The sequence below is a fragment of the Manis pentadactyla genome, chromosome 13 (genome assembly GCF_030020395.1).
Source record: "Manis pentadactyla isolate mManPen7 chromosome 13, mManPen7.hap1, whole genome shotgun sequence".
Classification (NCBI taxonomy): domain Eukaryota; kingdom Metazoa; phylum Chordata; class Mammalia; order Pholidota; family Manidae; genus Manis; species Manis pentadactyla.
The window spans coordinates 32976826-32991322 of record NC_080031.1 but is presented as its reverse complement, the minus strand read 5'-3'; the positions used below and the strand labels follow the sequence as shown (position 1 = coordinate 32991322).

General features: G+C 41.9%; 1 long non-coding RNA gene across 3 annotated transcripts in view; it reads left to right on the top strand.

Moving 5' to 3' along the window:
• Nucleotides 1–28: 28 nt before the first annotated feature.
• The window catches only part of LOC118921127 (uncharacterized), a 31682-nt gene continuing 17213 nt past the window's right edge, over nt 29–14497 (top strand). Inside the window, exons 1-2 of one of the 3 annotated variants that reach the window (XR_008993417.1) lie at nt 29–600; nt 2536–2612. This is a non-coding gene — a long non-coding RNA (uncharacterized LOC118921127). Of the gene's footprint in view, nt 601–710; nt 2613–14497 lie in introns of those variants that run through there. The other 2 variants (XR_008993416.1, XR_005028207.2) reach the window with 2 other exon arrangements.

Genomic DNA, 14497 nt, shown 5'->3' with positions numbered 1-14497 from the left:
CAGAGGAGGTCGACAAGAGAAAGCAGAAGCAGACAAGAGAAAGCGGCGATTTGCAGGCATCAAGCCGGCCAGTAAGGAGTGCCACAAACTGCCTCGGCTCAGGATGGCTTCTAGCCACGTGAGTATTCGCTCCGTCAGCCAGCCACTCCAATTTACCCCTGAACTCTGCGGCGAGTACACCCACAGCATCTCACCTGGGCGCAGCCATGTTGGATAAAAGTGGACTACATTTCCCATGAGCCTGCAGGGCGATGACCGGAATTCCCACAATTCCTTTCGCCCCAGTCGCATTACGGAAGGCTTTTCAGCCAGTAGACCGCTGTTCCGATACTGTGAAAATTCAGTTGTTTTATTTTGGGTTATAATAAGGTTTGTGAGTGCAGCATATTTGGGGTAACTCCCCCAGATGGATACAGTCAAACAGGTGTATCCCTCGGCGTCAGTAATCCTCCCCACCCACCCCCACCCGCCCTCCGCTCTTTGCGCATCTTTCCTCCTGACCCTTATTAGAAGGATGGGAGAGGTCTCTGGGGTGTGAACGATGACGTCGCATGGGCGAAAGAGAAAAAGGTGAATATACGTGAGCTTACCAGGGGAATGGTGAGTACCACAGAGTGGTAGGAAGGTGTGTGGAAGAATGTTGGGGGAGGTTGGACAGGAAAGGGGTTGCGTCAGATTTTGGAGGACTATGCCATTCTGTTGCCGGGGTGCTATGGGCAGAGCTTCTGGTGGAACGTGGGAAGAGAGACTAAAAGTAAGAACACAGTGAAAACTAAACTATTAACTAGAACACAGCAGTGGCAGACGGAAAGGGCAAAGATGTACTAACAGATCAGAAATAACAGAAATTGTATTAGGAGCTGTGTGCATGTAGGGAGGGAAACTTGGGAGTGGGTCGGAAATCCCTTCCCTGCAGTGCTGGTACAATGCCCCTATCCGAATCCAACCACAGTGGACTATCAGTAAACGTTAAGGCTGGCCAGCTAGGAAAAGTGGCACTGAAAGAGTGCTATTAAGTGAAGAAATGGTTAATAGGAATGGAAAATAGGTTAGAAAGAGGAAAGAACAGAAGCTGACAGGCAGATAGACAGAGATTGCAATAGTCCAGGAGAGAGTGAAGCTAAAACTGAACAGCAGAAGTGAAGAGGCATGTGCAAGCTAGAAAGGCACATCAGCGAGACATTGTAAAGTACTGAAGGGTATAAGGGAAAGCATGTTCCATCTCCCCACTGTAGTTTTGCTCCTGCACTACCAGATGCTTTGAAAAACATTCCAGTAGAACTTTAATGATAGAAATGTTTTTTGAGTTGTCCAGTGTGATAACCACTAGCCACGTGTGGCTTTTGAGCATTTCAAATTTGGCTAGGCAATTAAGGAACTGAATTTTGAATTTTTAAAAATTTTAGTTTTAACTAATTTAAAGTTAAATAACTACATGTGGCTAGTGGCTACCAAACTGGACAACAATGTAACATATCCCCTTACCTCCTATTAACCAAATTCAGTTCTTTCATCTGCATATCCACTCTGCTTGAAGGTACTGAACCTTTTAAAACTTTGAATTGCCTAGCCTCTGTGCAACTCCTCTCCCCTATTTGTCATCACATACTGATGACATGTTTTCAGAGTTTTTTTACTAGCTTCCCTCCCTCTTTTCACAATTAAATGCAGGCACTCTTTCAGGTTTTGTTTCACCCTGTTCTCTTATTTTAGCCTTTCCCTGTCTGCTTCTCCAGAGTTTTAGAGCTTTGTGAATAATTCTCAAATCATATCATCAACCCTGGCTTCCCTTTAGAAGGCAGTTTAGTTTAGTGAAAACAATGATGGGCATTAGAGCTAATGAACTGAAGTAGAAACTGCAAAATAGAATTTACCTTTTAGGATTGGTATAATAGTTAACTGCCATACATAAAGTAGCTGTTAAACGATTGTTCATTCCTTTTCTACTCTTTTGTTCCTGAGTTACAGGCCCAAATTTCCAACCACCTGCTGTCCACCCTTGCCTCCATATCCTTAGAAAAAATGTGGATACATTTAAAATTTCAGATGCAATCTTTTTTATACAGGCTCTTATCTTTTGCTGTTTCTCCCAGAGAAGATGATACCGTGAGGCAATTTTCAGCTACTTAAGGTTCTGTTGTATTTGTTATGTAACTCCAGTATCTTCCATAGCCTTATAATAATAAAATTATAATAAGTGTTGAATTAAAAAGAAATTTAATTTTATGATAGAATTCATTTTCACCTGTACCAAAAGCTTTACATGTTGATCTGTATAATTTTTTAAAGGTATTAAATGCTGACCTAATGACTCTTTCCTTAGTAAAAGCCTGTTCTCAGCTTCACGATACATGAGTTCTGCATGTCACTAGAGCAGGGGTTAGCAAAATTTTTCCATAAAGGAACAGATAATAAATATTTTCAGCTTGGCGGCCACATATGGTCTCTGGTCATGGTTTTTTGTTTTGTTTTGTTTTTTTTAACAACCTTTAAAAATGTAAGAACCTTTCTTAACTCCCTGGCTTATCCCAGCAGGATCTGGCTCATGTGCTGTAGTTTGCTGACCCCTGGACCCTCTTCCTGGACTCTTTAATCCTGAGCACAGTCTCAAGGTAAAGCTAAGATTAGTGCCACTATGGAAGGCATTTACAGTGAAATACAGTATAAATGACTTTAATCAGATTAGCCAACACTACATTTTAAAGCATGGAATAGTAGAGGTCTGTCCTACAGTAGAGTTCCAAAATTAGGGTGATGAGCAACATATTTAGAATTGCCTTTAGTTGCCAGTGACAGAAAACTGGGCTGATTGCTTAAACAAACAGTTATTTTTCTTCAGTTGACAAGCCATCCATACAAAAGCAGTCATTGGCACTGATTGTGCTTTTCAAAACTGTCATCAAGAAACCAGGTGCTTTCATCTCCTGCTCCACCATGTATGTTGACTTTATCCTCATTCTTGATGTCTCCTGATTACAGAGTCACTGCTTCCTCTCCAGACATCTTGTTCCCAAACTACCTTCTCTAGCTGGATAAAAGGAGCAGAGTCTCCTCTTATCATCCAAGACATGAAGCTCCCAATGGACTTCCCTTGTTTCTTTGGCCACATGGGTTGCATGCTATGGTAAGCACAATAATGGACTCCCAAAGATATCCATACTCTAATCTTTGGAACCTGTGAAAAATGCAGATATAATTACGTTTGCAGACTTTAAAATAGATTATCTAGGAGTCAATATAACCAGACAGATTCCCTAAGAGCAGAACATTTACTCTGGCTGAGCAAGAGAGATGGAGCAGAAGAAATCAGAATACAAGTGTGAAGGATTCAGCATACCATTGCTGGCTCTGAGTTGTAAGTGTCCACGTGCAAGGACCAGAAAGGGGCTTCTATAAGCTAGAGATAACCCCTAACTAACAGCCAGTAAGAAAATGGGGACCTCAGTTCCACAACCACAAGGAACTGGATTCTGCCAGCAACTGGGATAAGCTTGGAAGCAGATCCTTCCCAGAGCATCTTAATAAGAGCCCAGCGAGCCAACACCTTGGTACTTTCCTTAAGAAATGGAACAGAGAAACCACATGACCAACCCAAACTTATGGCCTGCAGAACTGTGAAATAATACATTTGCTAATTTGTTACAGCAACAATGGAAAACTATTACACATGCTTCACCCAGACAAATCACTAGTTAAAGGGAGTGGCATTGCCTTGACTGCTTTGGGCCAGTCATGGTGAATTCCACAGGCTGCAATGAGGCCCATTGTTCCTGAGATCAAGAGATCTTGAGAAACTCTGCTCTGTCTCTAATTAATATTAGTTCTGTTAGCAAGAAAAGTGGGAGAACAGCTATTGGGTAGACAACAGCATATTCCACAAGGGTCCTGAATACATCATCTGGCTGGATTATCATAATATGGTTTACTTCAAAACCTAAGAAAAAGGGATATCAGAAGAGTGAGCACTCTCATCAACTAATAAAGCATTCAAAGGTAGACGTCTAATAGCTTTACATTCCTGCTTCAAGATTCCTCATCAGAAAAAAATGGAAATGTTGCCAACAGTCCTTGAAAATTGTTCCATTTTTGCTATGGTTCCAAAATGTGATACGGTTTTACTGCAGTTTCAAATTCAACTCCTATACATAATGAGGTTCCTGATTACCCTCTTGAAAGGAAGGAGCGACACACAGCAGCAATTCACCGGAGAGTTCTGCTTTATTGGGGAAAAGTACTAGGTTATATAGGGAGGGACATAAGCTGATTGAGGTGTCACTTCAACGGGACTGGTGGCTATTGGCCAGGTGCTGGGATTGGGGGCGGGGCAAGAGGTGATTGGGCCTTGGGTGGTGCCGGCGGGAACCGAAGACCCAGAAGAGAAGCAGGAAGTTCGTCTTACGGGTGGGGGCCCTTCACCTTTCCTTTTTCCCTCGCCTAGACCATTTGTCTTTTGCTACCTTTTGACTTTTTTCCCACTTGTACCCAATGGTAAGTATATAGGTTTTGATTTTTTTCCTATTTATAGTTAAAAAACACTTTTGTCTCTCAGTGTTTCTTCCCCATGTATTCTTCAGCTACTTATTTTATCCCTCCTGAGTAAATGACAAAGTTCCTTTCCAAACTTTTGTTTTCTCTTCTGCTTCCCTGGATTTCTGGTTTCTTAAAACTCCCAACAAGAATGCATAATTGTTATGTAAAACCATTTGATGTTCACTATGACATTTCAGGACTGAATACATTATTCATGCTCTGCTGATAAAAATTAAATGCAAAGTTTGCAGTTTTATAAGTCATATGGTGAAAGAATTCCTGTGCAGTAATTAGCAGCAAAAGTAACCCCCCAAAAAGAAGAAGAAGATGATGAAAAAAAAGGCACCAGCCTTTAATTTCTAATACAAAACCATAAAAGTCCACTTGGAAGATTGTTATTTGGTCAGTTGCAAAACATAGGATTTTAACTCTAAAGCATTATCACCACAATCATCCTCCACCCCACAAAAACATGGTTTATTATTGAGGCCGAAAACCTGCCTACTTGACAAAGTAATTCTTTTTCAGCAAAATACTTTTCAATTAGAAAAGAATAAACTGATAACAGGATGCAAGAAAGTCTTTGGGATAGCCAGAAGAGTGGGATTTGTGGATTTTTAAAGGTTATGATAAATGAATGATTTTTAAGTATTTTCCTTAACTAACTCTACAAGAAAAAATTTCTCTTAATTTGTAAACAATTTAAAAATATGTAACTACTTTGATAGCTCCATTCTATCATTAATCTCTCAAAGACCCAAAAATACAGAGATATTTTCAAAAGAGGGCAAGCTTCATCATTAACTATACTGGATATAAATCCATATTTCATATAGTCATGATCATTTCTGAATTTGTAGGTTTTTTGTTAGATCCAATTAGACAGTCTTAGCTTGTATTTACATTATGGCTGACTAAGACCTCATACTAGGAGAAATTGTGCCTTTTCTATTTTGCTTGAATTATCTTCATCTTCAGTGTAGAGAATTTAGCATTTTCTAGCCCACTTGTCCATTTTGCAAAAGTCGTTTTTGGGTTATATAAGCATTTACCAAGCACAAAAATCATGTCTTGGTTAAAGCAAAGGAAGGGAGGGGGCCAGGGTCAGCTCCCCTGCCTGCAAATTCCCACTCCACTCTTTGTAGAGCACCTCTCAAAGTCTATGACATGTGACACTCAGACATGCAGACCTAATAAAGCCTCCAGTATACTAAATGTGAGTGACATTAATTTGCTTTAGATAAAACTAGTAGAATTTCCATCGGATTTTTTCAGATAACCTGAATTGTCCCTACTGCATGTTAGATACCACTGCACCTCGGGCATGTTGTTCAGAGGGTGACCCTTAGACTGACTGCCTCAGAATCACTGGAGTGCTTGTTAAAAACAGAGTTCCAGATCTCACTAAACATAATGAGTCAACTAAAAGCAAATGCTAAGTTTAAGTGGTTTCTCTGAACCCAGTGTATTATAGTGTGTTTCAAAAATCTCAGGGGCCAGAACCCAGCAATATGCATGCTTAAGCAATCCTGCTGTTCTTCCAAGTGTTCAACCATCAAAGAAAAATAGTGTATATTAGTCATCAATATAGAGCTCTTTATAAATCTGTCCGAGAATAACAAACTGTCAAGGTACTGTCAAAGTTCTGATGTATTTGGATTTTTAATTTTATGTAAAATGCTTTATATTAGTGGCAAGGGACCAAGAAACCCAAGTGATACAGTGCTCATATTATGAAATTATTAAAGAACACATAAAACTATGTCTCATATGAGTTCTAATCATTGGCATCTCCGTATCCTATTTTACAGATGCAGCAACTGAGACTTAAAGCATATAAACTGTTTGAATGGGAAGTACTTAAGGAAGTGAGTTATATTCATGTCGGTGTTCTCACATGAATTAAAGGACTTCGTTTTATAAAACATAAATGTAATTAGGTCTTAGGTATAAGTACTAAACATTAACATACATTGGTGTTTAATCCTAACACAAACAATAGGAGTTTTATCCTCTCAGTTTTATAGATGTAGAATCTGAGGTTCAGAGAGGTTAAGCGGATTTCCAAAGATCACACAGTTAGTGGCGACACAGGCAATAGTCCAACCCCAAGTCCCTCCTCTTTTCCAATTGCATACATTTTCCTTAGGAACACCATTGCAGAGAAAATGTCCTGTGACATTTTGAAGTCTATCCGAGCACCATCAGACAAATACAGATGTGACCAACATGAAGAATGTTTTATTTCAATAGTTGCATCTTTTAAGCACATGCAAGAATAATTTACACAGTATAATTTTTTAACCTTCAATAATAGTTTGTCCAGAATCTTAAGTTTGTATTAGACACTATATTATTAATTCTTAAAAAGACAAACAGTATTAACTATCTTGTTTCCTGTTGTTCTAGCTTGCCAGTGTCAGAAATAAGATTAGATGTCATCATTTTCTCACCTATTTGAAATGGTTTATGGTACCATGTGGTTAATAGGAAGTTAACTAGACCTAAAATTTACTTTCAGCATCTCTAGGAAGCCTGTTGACAGTCTCAGGGTGAATAATTAATAATTAATTAGCATTGATTATGGAACTCCTCATGAATTTCAAAACACCCTAATGGAAATAGCTTTAAAAAAATCATTTGAAATAAGAAACTTACTGAAGTTGAATTACTAAAGCAGTGATATATGTAGATCATGATCTCAAGTTAAATATCTTCCATGACCCTCAAAATAACTGGGGTTTACAAGTCCCTGACACTTCTTATGTCATCCCCTCTATTACAAATTCCTCCATAGTTCTAAATGCCCTTTCAGTCCAATGAATATAAGTGGTATCGTGACAGTAGCTTTGTTTTGTTTCTAATCTAACCCAAGGAGATTGGAGTTGAGGTACTTAGATAAACCTTGGCTGAGAATTCAGGAAACAAAAGGAATTAGAGACAAAATGTTAAAGAAATAGGGGTCCAGGACCTAAAGAAATACAGTAAACTCTGAGCCATAATTCCTTTCAGTGTTAAAGGCAAGTTCAGCCATTAGATGGCAGCAATGGAAGCAGGAACTTCTAGAATATAAGAAGCCCTGGATGAATGCACATACTTGGACATCTGGATCCTGCTTCAAGAGCTCTGGAATCTCCAAAGGCTCTATCCGGAATGGAGTTCTTTAGGAGGTGCCACATCACTGAAGTGATCCTTGGTCTCCTGTTCACAGTCCAGATAGAAGTCTGAGTGCTAAAACCAAGACTTAGGAGTATTAAGCAGATGTTACCAAGCCATGGTAACAAAGGGTCTCTCAGAAGTCAGCTCAGTTTAGACCAAGAAAATCAACTAGAAGTAAGAGAGACACCATAGCACTTCAATAAGAAGCAGGATGATGAACAAGGGCTTAGGCTACATATCAGAATAGAGCAAAAAGCAGACCTGACTGAGAACCAGAAATGTTGACACAGAAACAGTAACCAAAGACCTAGGCTGGGTCCCAGGCTCTTCTAGTTATTAAGTAGTGGTGGTGGACATAGGGGCAGGCTAGGAGGGATCTTGGCAATGGAGAGTCATCATGTACTTGGGAGTAGTTCAGTTTCTTGGGCTATACTGAAGGTATCTGTGACAGCTAAAATCAAATGGTATAGATCATTCTTCCTTTTCATTAGCTGTTAAAGCAAATACAGTGATGAGAAATGAAACAAGGGTGTCAGTTAAAAAAAGAAGGCTGGTCAATGATTTTTCCAGTTTCTTGAAAAGAAAATAGGGGTGGGGGGTGGAGGAACAGACCTCATCACAAAGAATTGCAGTAAAGAGTTTACTGCTAGTACAATGCCTTGCATTCTTGGTTGTGCCGTTTTATAAAGCATGACTTGGTCTCAAGATGATCTAGAACTTTCCTTAGTTCTTCTAGACAAGTCTAAAGCAGAGATGGTGGTTGGAACAGGAAGTACCTAGGGACAGTGAAAGTAGAAAAACGGTCAAATTACTAACTGAAGAAGAGCTGAGAACTTCTGGTGTTCTAAACAAATACACTTAGATTTGAGCCATCATTTGCATTTCCTGAGGGAAAATGTGCTCAGGAAATCTATTCCCCTGGCATACTTTTTGGTTAAATCAGACTTAAGATTGCTTGTATTGGGTTGTCTGTTTGATCCAAGCCCCATAATTAAGCAAGAATCAGTCACCCATCCTTTAAGTCAAAGGATCTAGTGCTAGCACAACTTCAGGAAAGCTCCTACTAGGTCCAAAACAGTCCTCCTCTTTCACATCAGGATCCAAGCTCATACTCTTGGTTAGTCAGGTTTGGAACAGAGCAGAAATGGTCCTGAGGTTAAAGGATAGGAGGTAAATAAAACCAGATACTCCTCAGCCAAAGAACCCTGGGTTTGTTTCTTACACAAACGAGGCAGGAGAGCCCACAGGAAGTCTCACATGTAGAGATCCCTGAACATTTTGAGTTTCAGATTTTGATCACCATGAATCTAGGCCCTCGGGCCATGAAAACAAGCTGAGAACAGCCCTTGCTCCCAGAACAGTGAGGGGGAGACTGAGAATATTGTCCGTTAGCTACAGAATGCTGGTCCCCATGCTGCAAGGCCACATTTAGGTGTGTCACGTTAGTCAGTAGAAGCACTGAGAGAATCCCACAAGCGCTAGAAGGAAGTGCCCACAGCTGAGGTCCTGTGTGGACCTGGAGACAGGCTCCAGCCAGTTGTCTGTCATTAAAGATGTAGCCCAGGTTGGCAAAGATTTAGTCTTATTAGAAGGGGTATGAAAAAATACAACCCCCATCCCTCCAGACAAGGCAGTTTCCAGAGCAAGCATTGGCCAGGAAGCCAGAGTTCCAAGTCATGTGCGGGTACTGAAGTGGACAGCATGAAGCAGGCCAGACAGGGCTGTCAGGCCTTTCATATGGAGCTGAGCCACCTCCACCTGTGGTGTACACTGGACACAGGCCTGGACACACTGATAGAGGTCTGCTGTAAACAGCTGGGGCTTAAGCCCCTCTGTGCTGTGACGCACTTCAATTTCCATTGGAGAAAAACCTGTAGCCTAGAATTAAAAGGCTGGTTTACTGCTTCTTTCTCATACCATCGCTGTTTCCCTCCCCTGAGATTTGTTGGGGCTTGTCCACAAATGCTGTCATGGGGGCTGTTACTCACCTAACAGGTTTTTTATCCATTGAGAAATGGACGTTAGCCTGATTTTCATGTGATCAGTAGAAGAGTCCCTGACGAGGCTCAAGATCCTAGAAAACTAGAAAAAGGTAAGTCAACACTAAATAACTAGGCAGGACTCTCACTCCTCCACACACATCAAACCATTGGTAAAGTCAGCCACACTGTTGAGATGTCCCATGTGCTGGGCCTTCAAAAGTTGCTGCTCCTCACTGAGGAAGAAGATGTAACCCTCAAAGCAGCATTCTCTTCCAGTAACTGATGGTCTGAACACCACAGAGCCACAGCTTTACCAGAGTTAAGGCAAGGCCCGGAAGGCACAAGTGAGGCTGCTAGTCCACTCCAGTTTTACTTTGCAAGTTAGGTTGTCAAAAACAAGCCTCCAACTCCCTGTTGGACATAGAGACCTAAACAATACATATTCACTCAGGTAAGGTCAGAACACATTCAGTTAGTCCAGCAGCAGCTGAGAGGAGGAGAAGCCACCAGCAGGAGGAGTCAGGACCTCCGCGGCTGCCCTTGGCAAGGCCTGGTTAAACCCAAAGAAAAGACACAGAACTACACTTAGAATGAGACATGTATCCCTCAGTGCTGCCAGAAAACAGAACATCCAGAAAGCAAGACAGAATTTTAAGTGATGTACAAGCAACACAAGGTAGCAGAGTCTTCACAAAATAATAACAAAAAAGGAGATCCAACAACAGGCAATTCTTGGAATTCCTAGCAAAGGCCTCAAGCACCAGAGTTTAAGGGCAAAGTTCACTCCTTAGGAGAACTAAAAAAGCAAAGCAGGGTCTCAGTTCTCAGGGAAAGCATGTTCAGGATATGGGTCTGGAAGCAGTGGAGAGGAAGAACATCTGAAGAACTCACACACTAACCCTGAAACTGAGCGGCAGGGAGGAGCCCTGTGGGGGCCCTAAATCTTTCCCGGGGAAAACTACTGGGACACATTAGCCTACAGATGAGAGGTCAAGGGACTCCAAGTGTGTTGAAAAGGCGCTCTTAATGAGAGCAAACCAAGCCTTGGAAACAGATTGGGCTGGCAGGGGGTGCAGGTAGGTCTAATTTATACTCCTACAGTGGTCAGGAAGGTCACAGGGCGTAGTCTCTTCAACTTTTTATTAAGGCATTTTCCCCTAGTTAATCTATAAGTTCTTTGAAGGTCACAGCTTTTACTTTTGTATTAAACTATAGCACCCAGGAATGAGTACTCCTCATAAATAGTGCCAATATATGTTTGCTGATTTAGTCTGTTCACTGGTTTAAAGGAACCACAGTACAGCAGAGGAGCACAACCGAGAAGGATTTCATTACAGCAAGTCTTGTCACCTTTCTGCACCTCAATTGCTTCTCTGTAAAAGGGGGCAGTTGGACCAAACTATTAATTTTCAAGTGTAATCTTGAGCTTTAGGGTTTCTATAGGATGCCTCAGGGGATCATCTATAAATTAGTGTGGAGAATCTAAGACTTAGAATCAGAAGAAATCTCAGAGCTCATCAAGTCTGCAGATACACATTAGAAGGGACAATAAAACATCTGGTACAGGATTATCTTGCATATGCACAACGATTCATGCACATTTTCAGGTGAAAAATTTATCAGAACTGATATCTTTGGAATAATCCTGTATATTGAAGAATAGATAAACAGGACTTTCTGATTCTTGCTGTGATTTCTCTGAGTTGGGGATTTGTTGCATATTTGAAAGTATGTTTTCAAAGAGGAACCATCCTTTTTTTATGAAAATGTCAAAACCAAGAGAAATGCTTTACTATATCATTTTAATTCCAGTCACATTTATGTACTGAAAGTATTTGCCTGAAAGTGTTCAACTTCTGTAAAATGCCTGCAGTTTATTAATTAGTCCTACCTGAGCAGATTTTTAGGTTGATTTAGGCAATCATATATCACTTAATATCTTATGTCCTAGGTTCTGAACTAGACCCTGGGAGGCTACATCAAGGGAGATTAGATGCACTTATTCTCAGGAGACTGAAGGGGATGACGAAGAGTAAAGGTAACTATAACTCAAAACAGGAAAAAAAGGAGTATCATACAAGTGATGCCAGTGACACACTTAAGCTTTCTAAGTAAATACCACATGAGGAGAGGGAATGGTAGAAATGTTTATAAATTAGGTTTTTAAGTTGGACTTTGCAGAATGCATAGGACTGTGACTCACTGAGATGGGGAAGAATTCATTCATTCATTCATTCATGCAGTAAGCATTTATTGAGCACTAGTAAGCAGTAGGAACTAAGGCTGTGGTGATAAACACGACACACAGCTCCCTGTCCTAATAAAGTGAATGGACAAAAAATAATGAATGTGTAATTATGTAAAATGGGATAGTGAAATAAATGGCGTATTGGGAAAATGTGGAGGGAGGAGGGCCAAATCTATTTCAGAGTGTCAGGCAAGGCCTGCTTGACTACCTAACAATTAAGCTAAAACCCAAAGATTAAGTAGAAGTCAGCCAGGTGAGGCGAAGTAAGCAAAGTTGTCCAGACAGAAGAAACAGTGCACGCAAAGACCGGAAGGGAAAGGGAACGTGTGACTCCCAGGAACTGAGTTAAACTCAGACCGTTAGCCTAAGAGCAGAGAGTACCGAGACGTGAGCAGAGACTGACCTTGGATGGACTTGTCTGCTGTAGCCAGAGAGTAATAGAGCCTTTGAAGGAATATGAGTGGAGATGTAACGTGATCAGATGTGTATTTGGGAAGGAGCATTCCAACTCTAGGAAGCTAGCAGACCATGGAAGAAGTTCATGGAGCAACCCAGGAGTCTGGCTGACAGTTAATGGTGGCTCAGACCAAGGTGATAGCAACAGTGGTGGAGAGAGGTGGGCAGGTTCAGGAAATGCTAGTAGCAGTAAAATTAACAGAATGTGATAATCAATAGAATGTGAAGGTGTGAGGGATGGGGAAGTGTTGAGAATAACTCAGGTTTTTCAGTTTCCTGACCAAGATGATGAAGACTGGGAAAGACACAGATTGGGGGGAATCCCTGGTTGGTTTTGTCTTGAATATGTTAACTTTGATGTTTCTGAGAAACATTCTATTGAAGCAGGTTTCCTCTGAGAGGAGAATCAGAACAGGACAGAGGCATGGGAGACACGGAGACCTCCCTGGAAAGAGTCTGGCTGGGGAACAGGGACCAAAGGGGAGATGTGTGAGGAAGGCCAGTGCCAGGCCAGAGGGCTCGGACAGCCAGGCGGAAGCGGAGCGTGCACTCATTCTGGTTAAAGCATTATTACAACTGGAGGCGGAGCCAACATGGCGGCGTGAGTAGGACAGTGGGAATCTCCTCCCAAAAACATATATACTTTTGAAAATACAACAAACACAACTAGCCCTAAAAGAGAGACCAGAAGACGCAGGACAGTGGCCAGACTGCAGCTACACCAGCGAGAACCCAGCAACTGGTGAAACGGGGTAAGATACAAGCCCCGGCCCGGTGGGACCCGAGCGCCCCTCCCCCCCAGCTCCCGGCGGGAGAAGAATAGGCAGAGCGGGAGGGAGACGGAGCCCAGGACTGCCGAACACCCAGCCCCAGCCATCCGGGCCAGAGCGCAGACACAGTACGTGCCCAGGGGGCCCTGGATACTGGGGAAACAGGGAGTAAGACCTCTGAGCGGGTGCCGAAGCTGATGCCCCTGTGACAAAGAAAAGCAGGGGCTTTTTGAGAGTCTTAAAGGGACAGGGACGTAACAGCTTGACGGAAACAACCCAGGTCACAGTACAGCAGCTGGAAATTACAGGGAAAACCGGGCGCACTAACCCCCTGGGCAACAGCTCTGGGACCCCTCACGGAGGCAAACAGTCAAGCAGCCCCCCCATCCATTACCCCACCGGGCGCTGCGAAAGCAGAGAAGCAGCCTGAGACAAATTCCGCCCACAGAAAGGGAAATTTCTCCCTTCCAGCCAGGCAAGACACAAAGACCCAGTCTACACGCAATTACCCAACACAAGCCACTAGGGGTCGCAGTTGTCCCAGTAAAGAAAGGCCAGTGGCAAGTGAAAATTCTGGCCCTCCCAGCTGACAGTCAATAGCACCTGTCAACATGAAAAGGCAAAAAAATATGATCCAGACAAGACTAACCCAGACAGCTTCGGCATCTGCTACATCTTCCCCTGAGAAGGAATCTGGGGAGATAGATTTAGCCAGTCTTCCTGAAAAAGAATTCAAAACAAAAGTCATAACCATGCTGATGGACTTGCAGAGAAATATGCAAGAACTAAGGAAGGAGAATTCAGAAATAAAACAAGCTCTGGAAGGACTTCAAAACAGAATGGACAAGATGCAAGAGACCATTAATGGACTAGAAAACAGAGAACAGGAACGCAGAGAAGCTGATGCAGAGAGAGATAAAAGGATCTCCAGGAATGAAAGAATTTTAAGAGAGCTGAGTGACCAATCGAAAAGGAACAATATAAGAATCATAGGTATTCCAGAAGAAGTAGAGAGAGAAAAGGGGATAGAAAATGTCTTTGAAGAAATAATTGCTGAAAATTTCACCAAACTAGGGGAAGAAATGGCCTCTCAGACCACAGAGGTACACAGAACTCCCATGACAAGGGATCCAAGGAGGGCAACACCAAGACACATAATAATTAAAATGGCAAAGATCAAAGACAAGGACAAAGTATTACAGGCAGCCAGAGAGAAAAAAAAGGTCACCTACAAAGGAAAACCCATCAGGCTATCATCAGACTTCTCAACAGAAACCCTACAGGCCAGAAGAGAATGGCATGATATACTTAATGCAATGAAACAGAAGGGCCTCAAACCAAGACTACTGTAT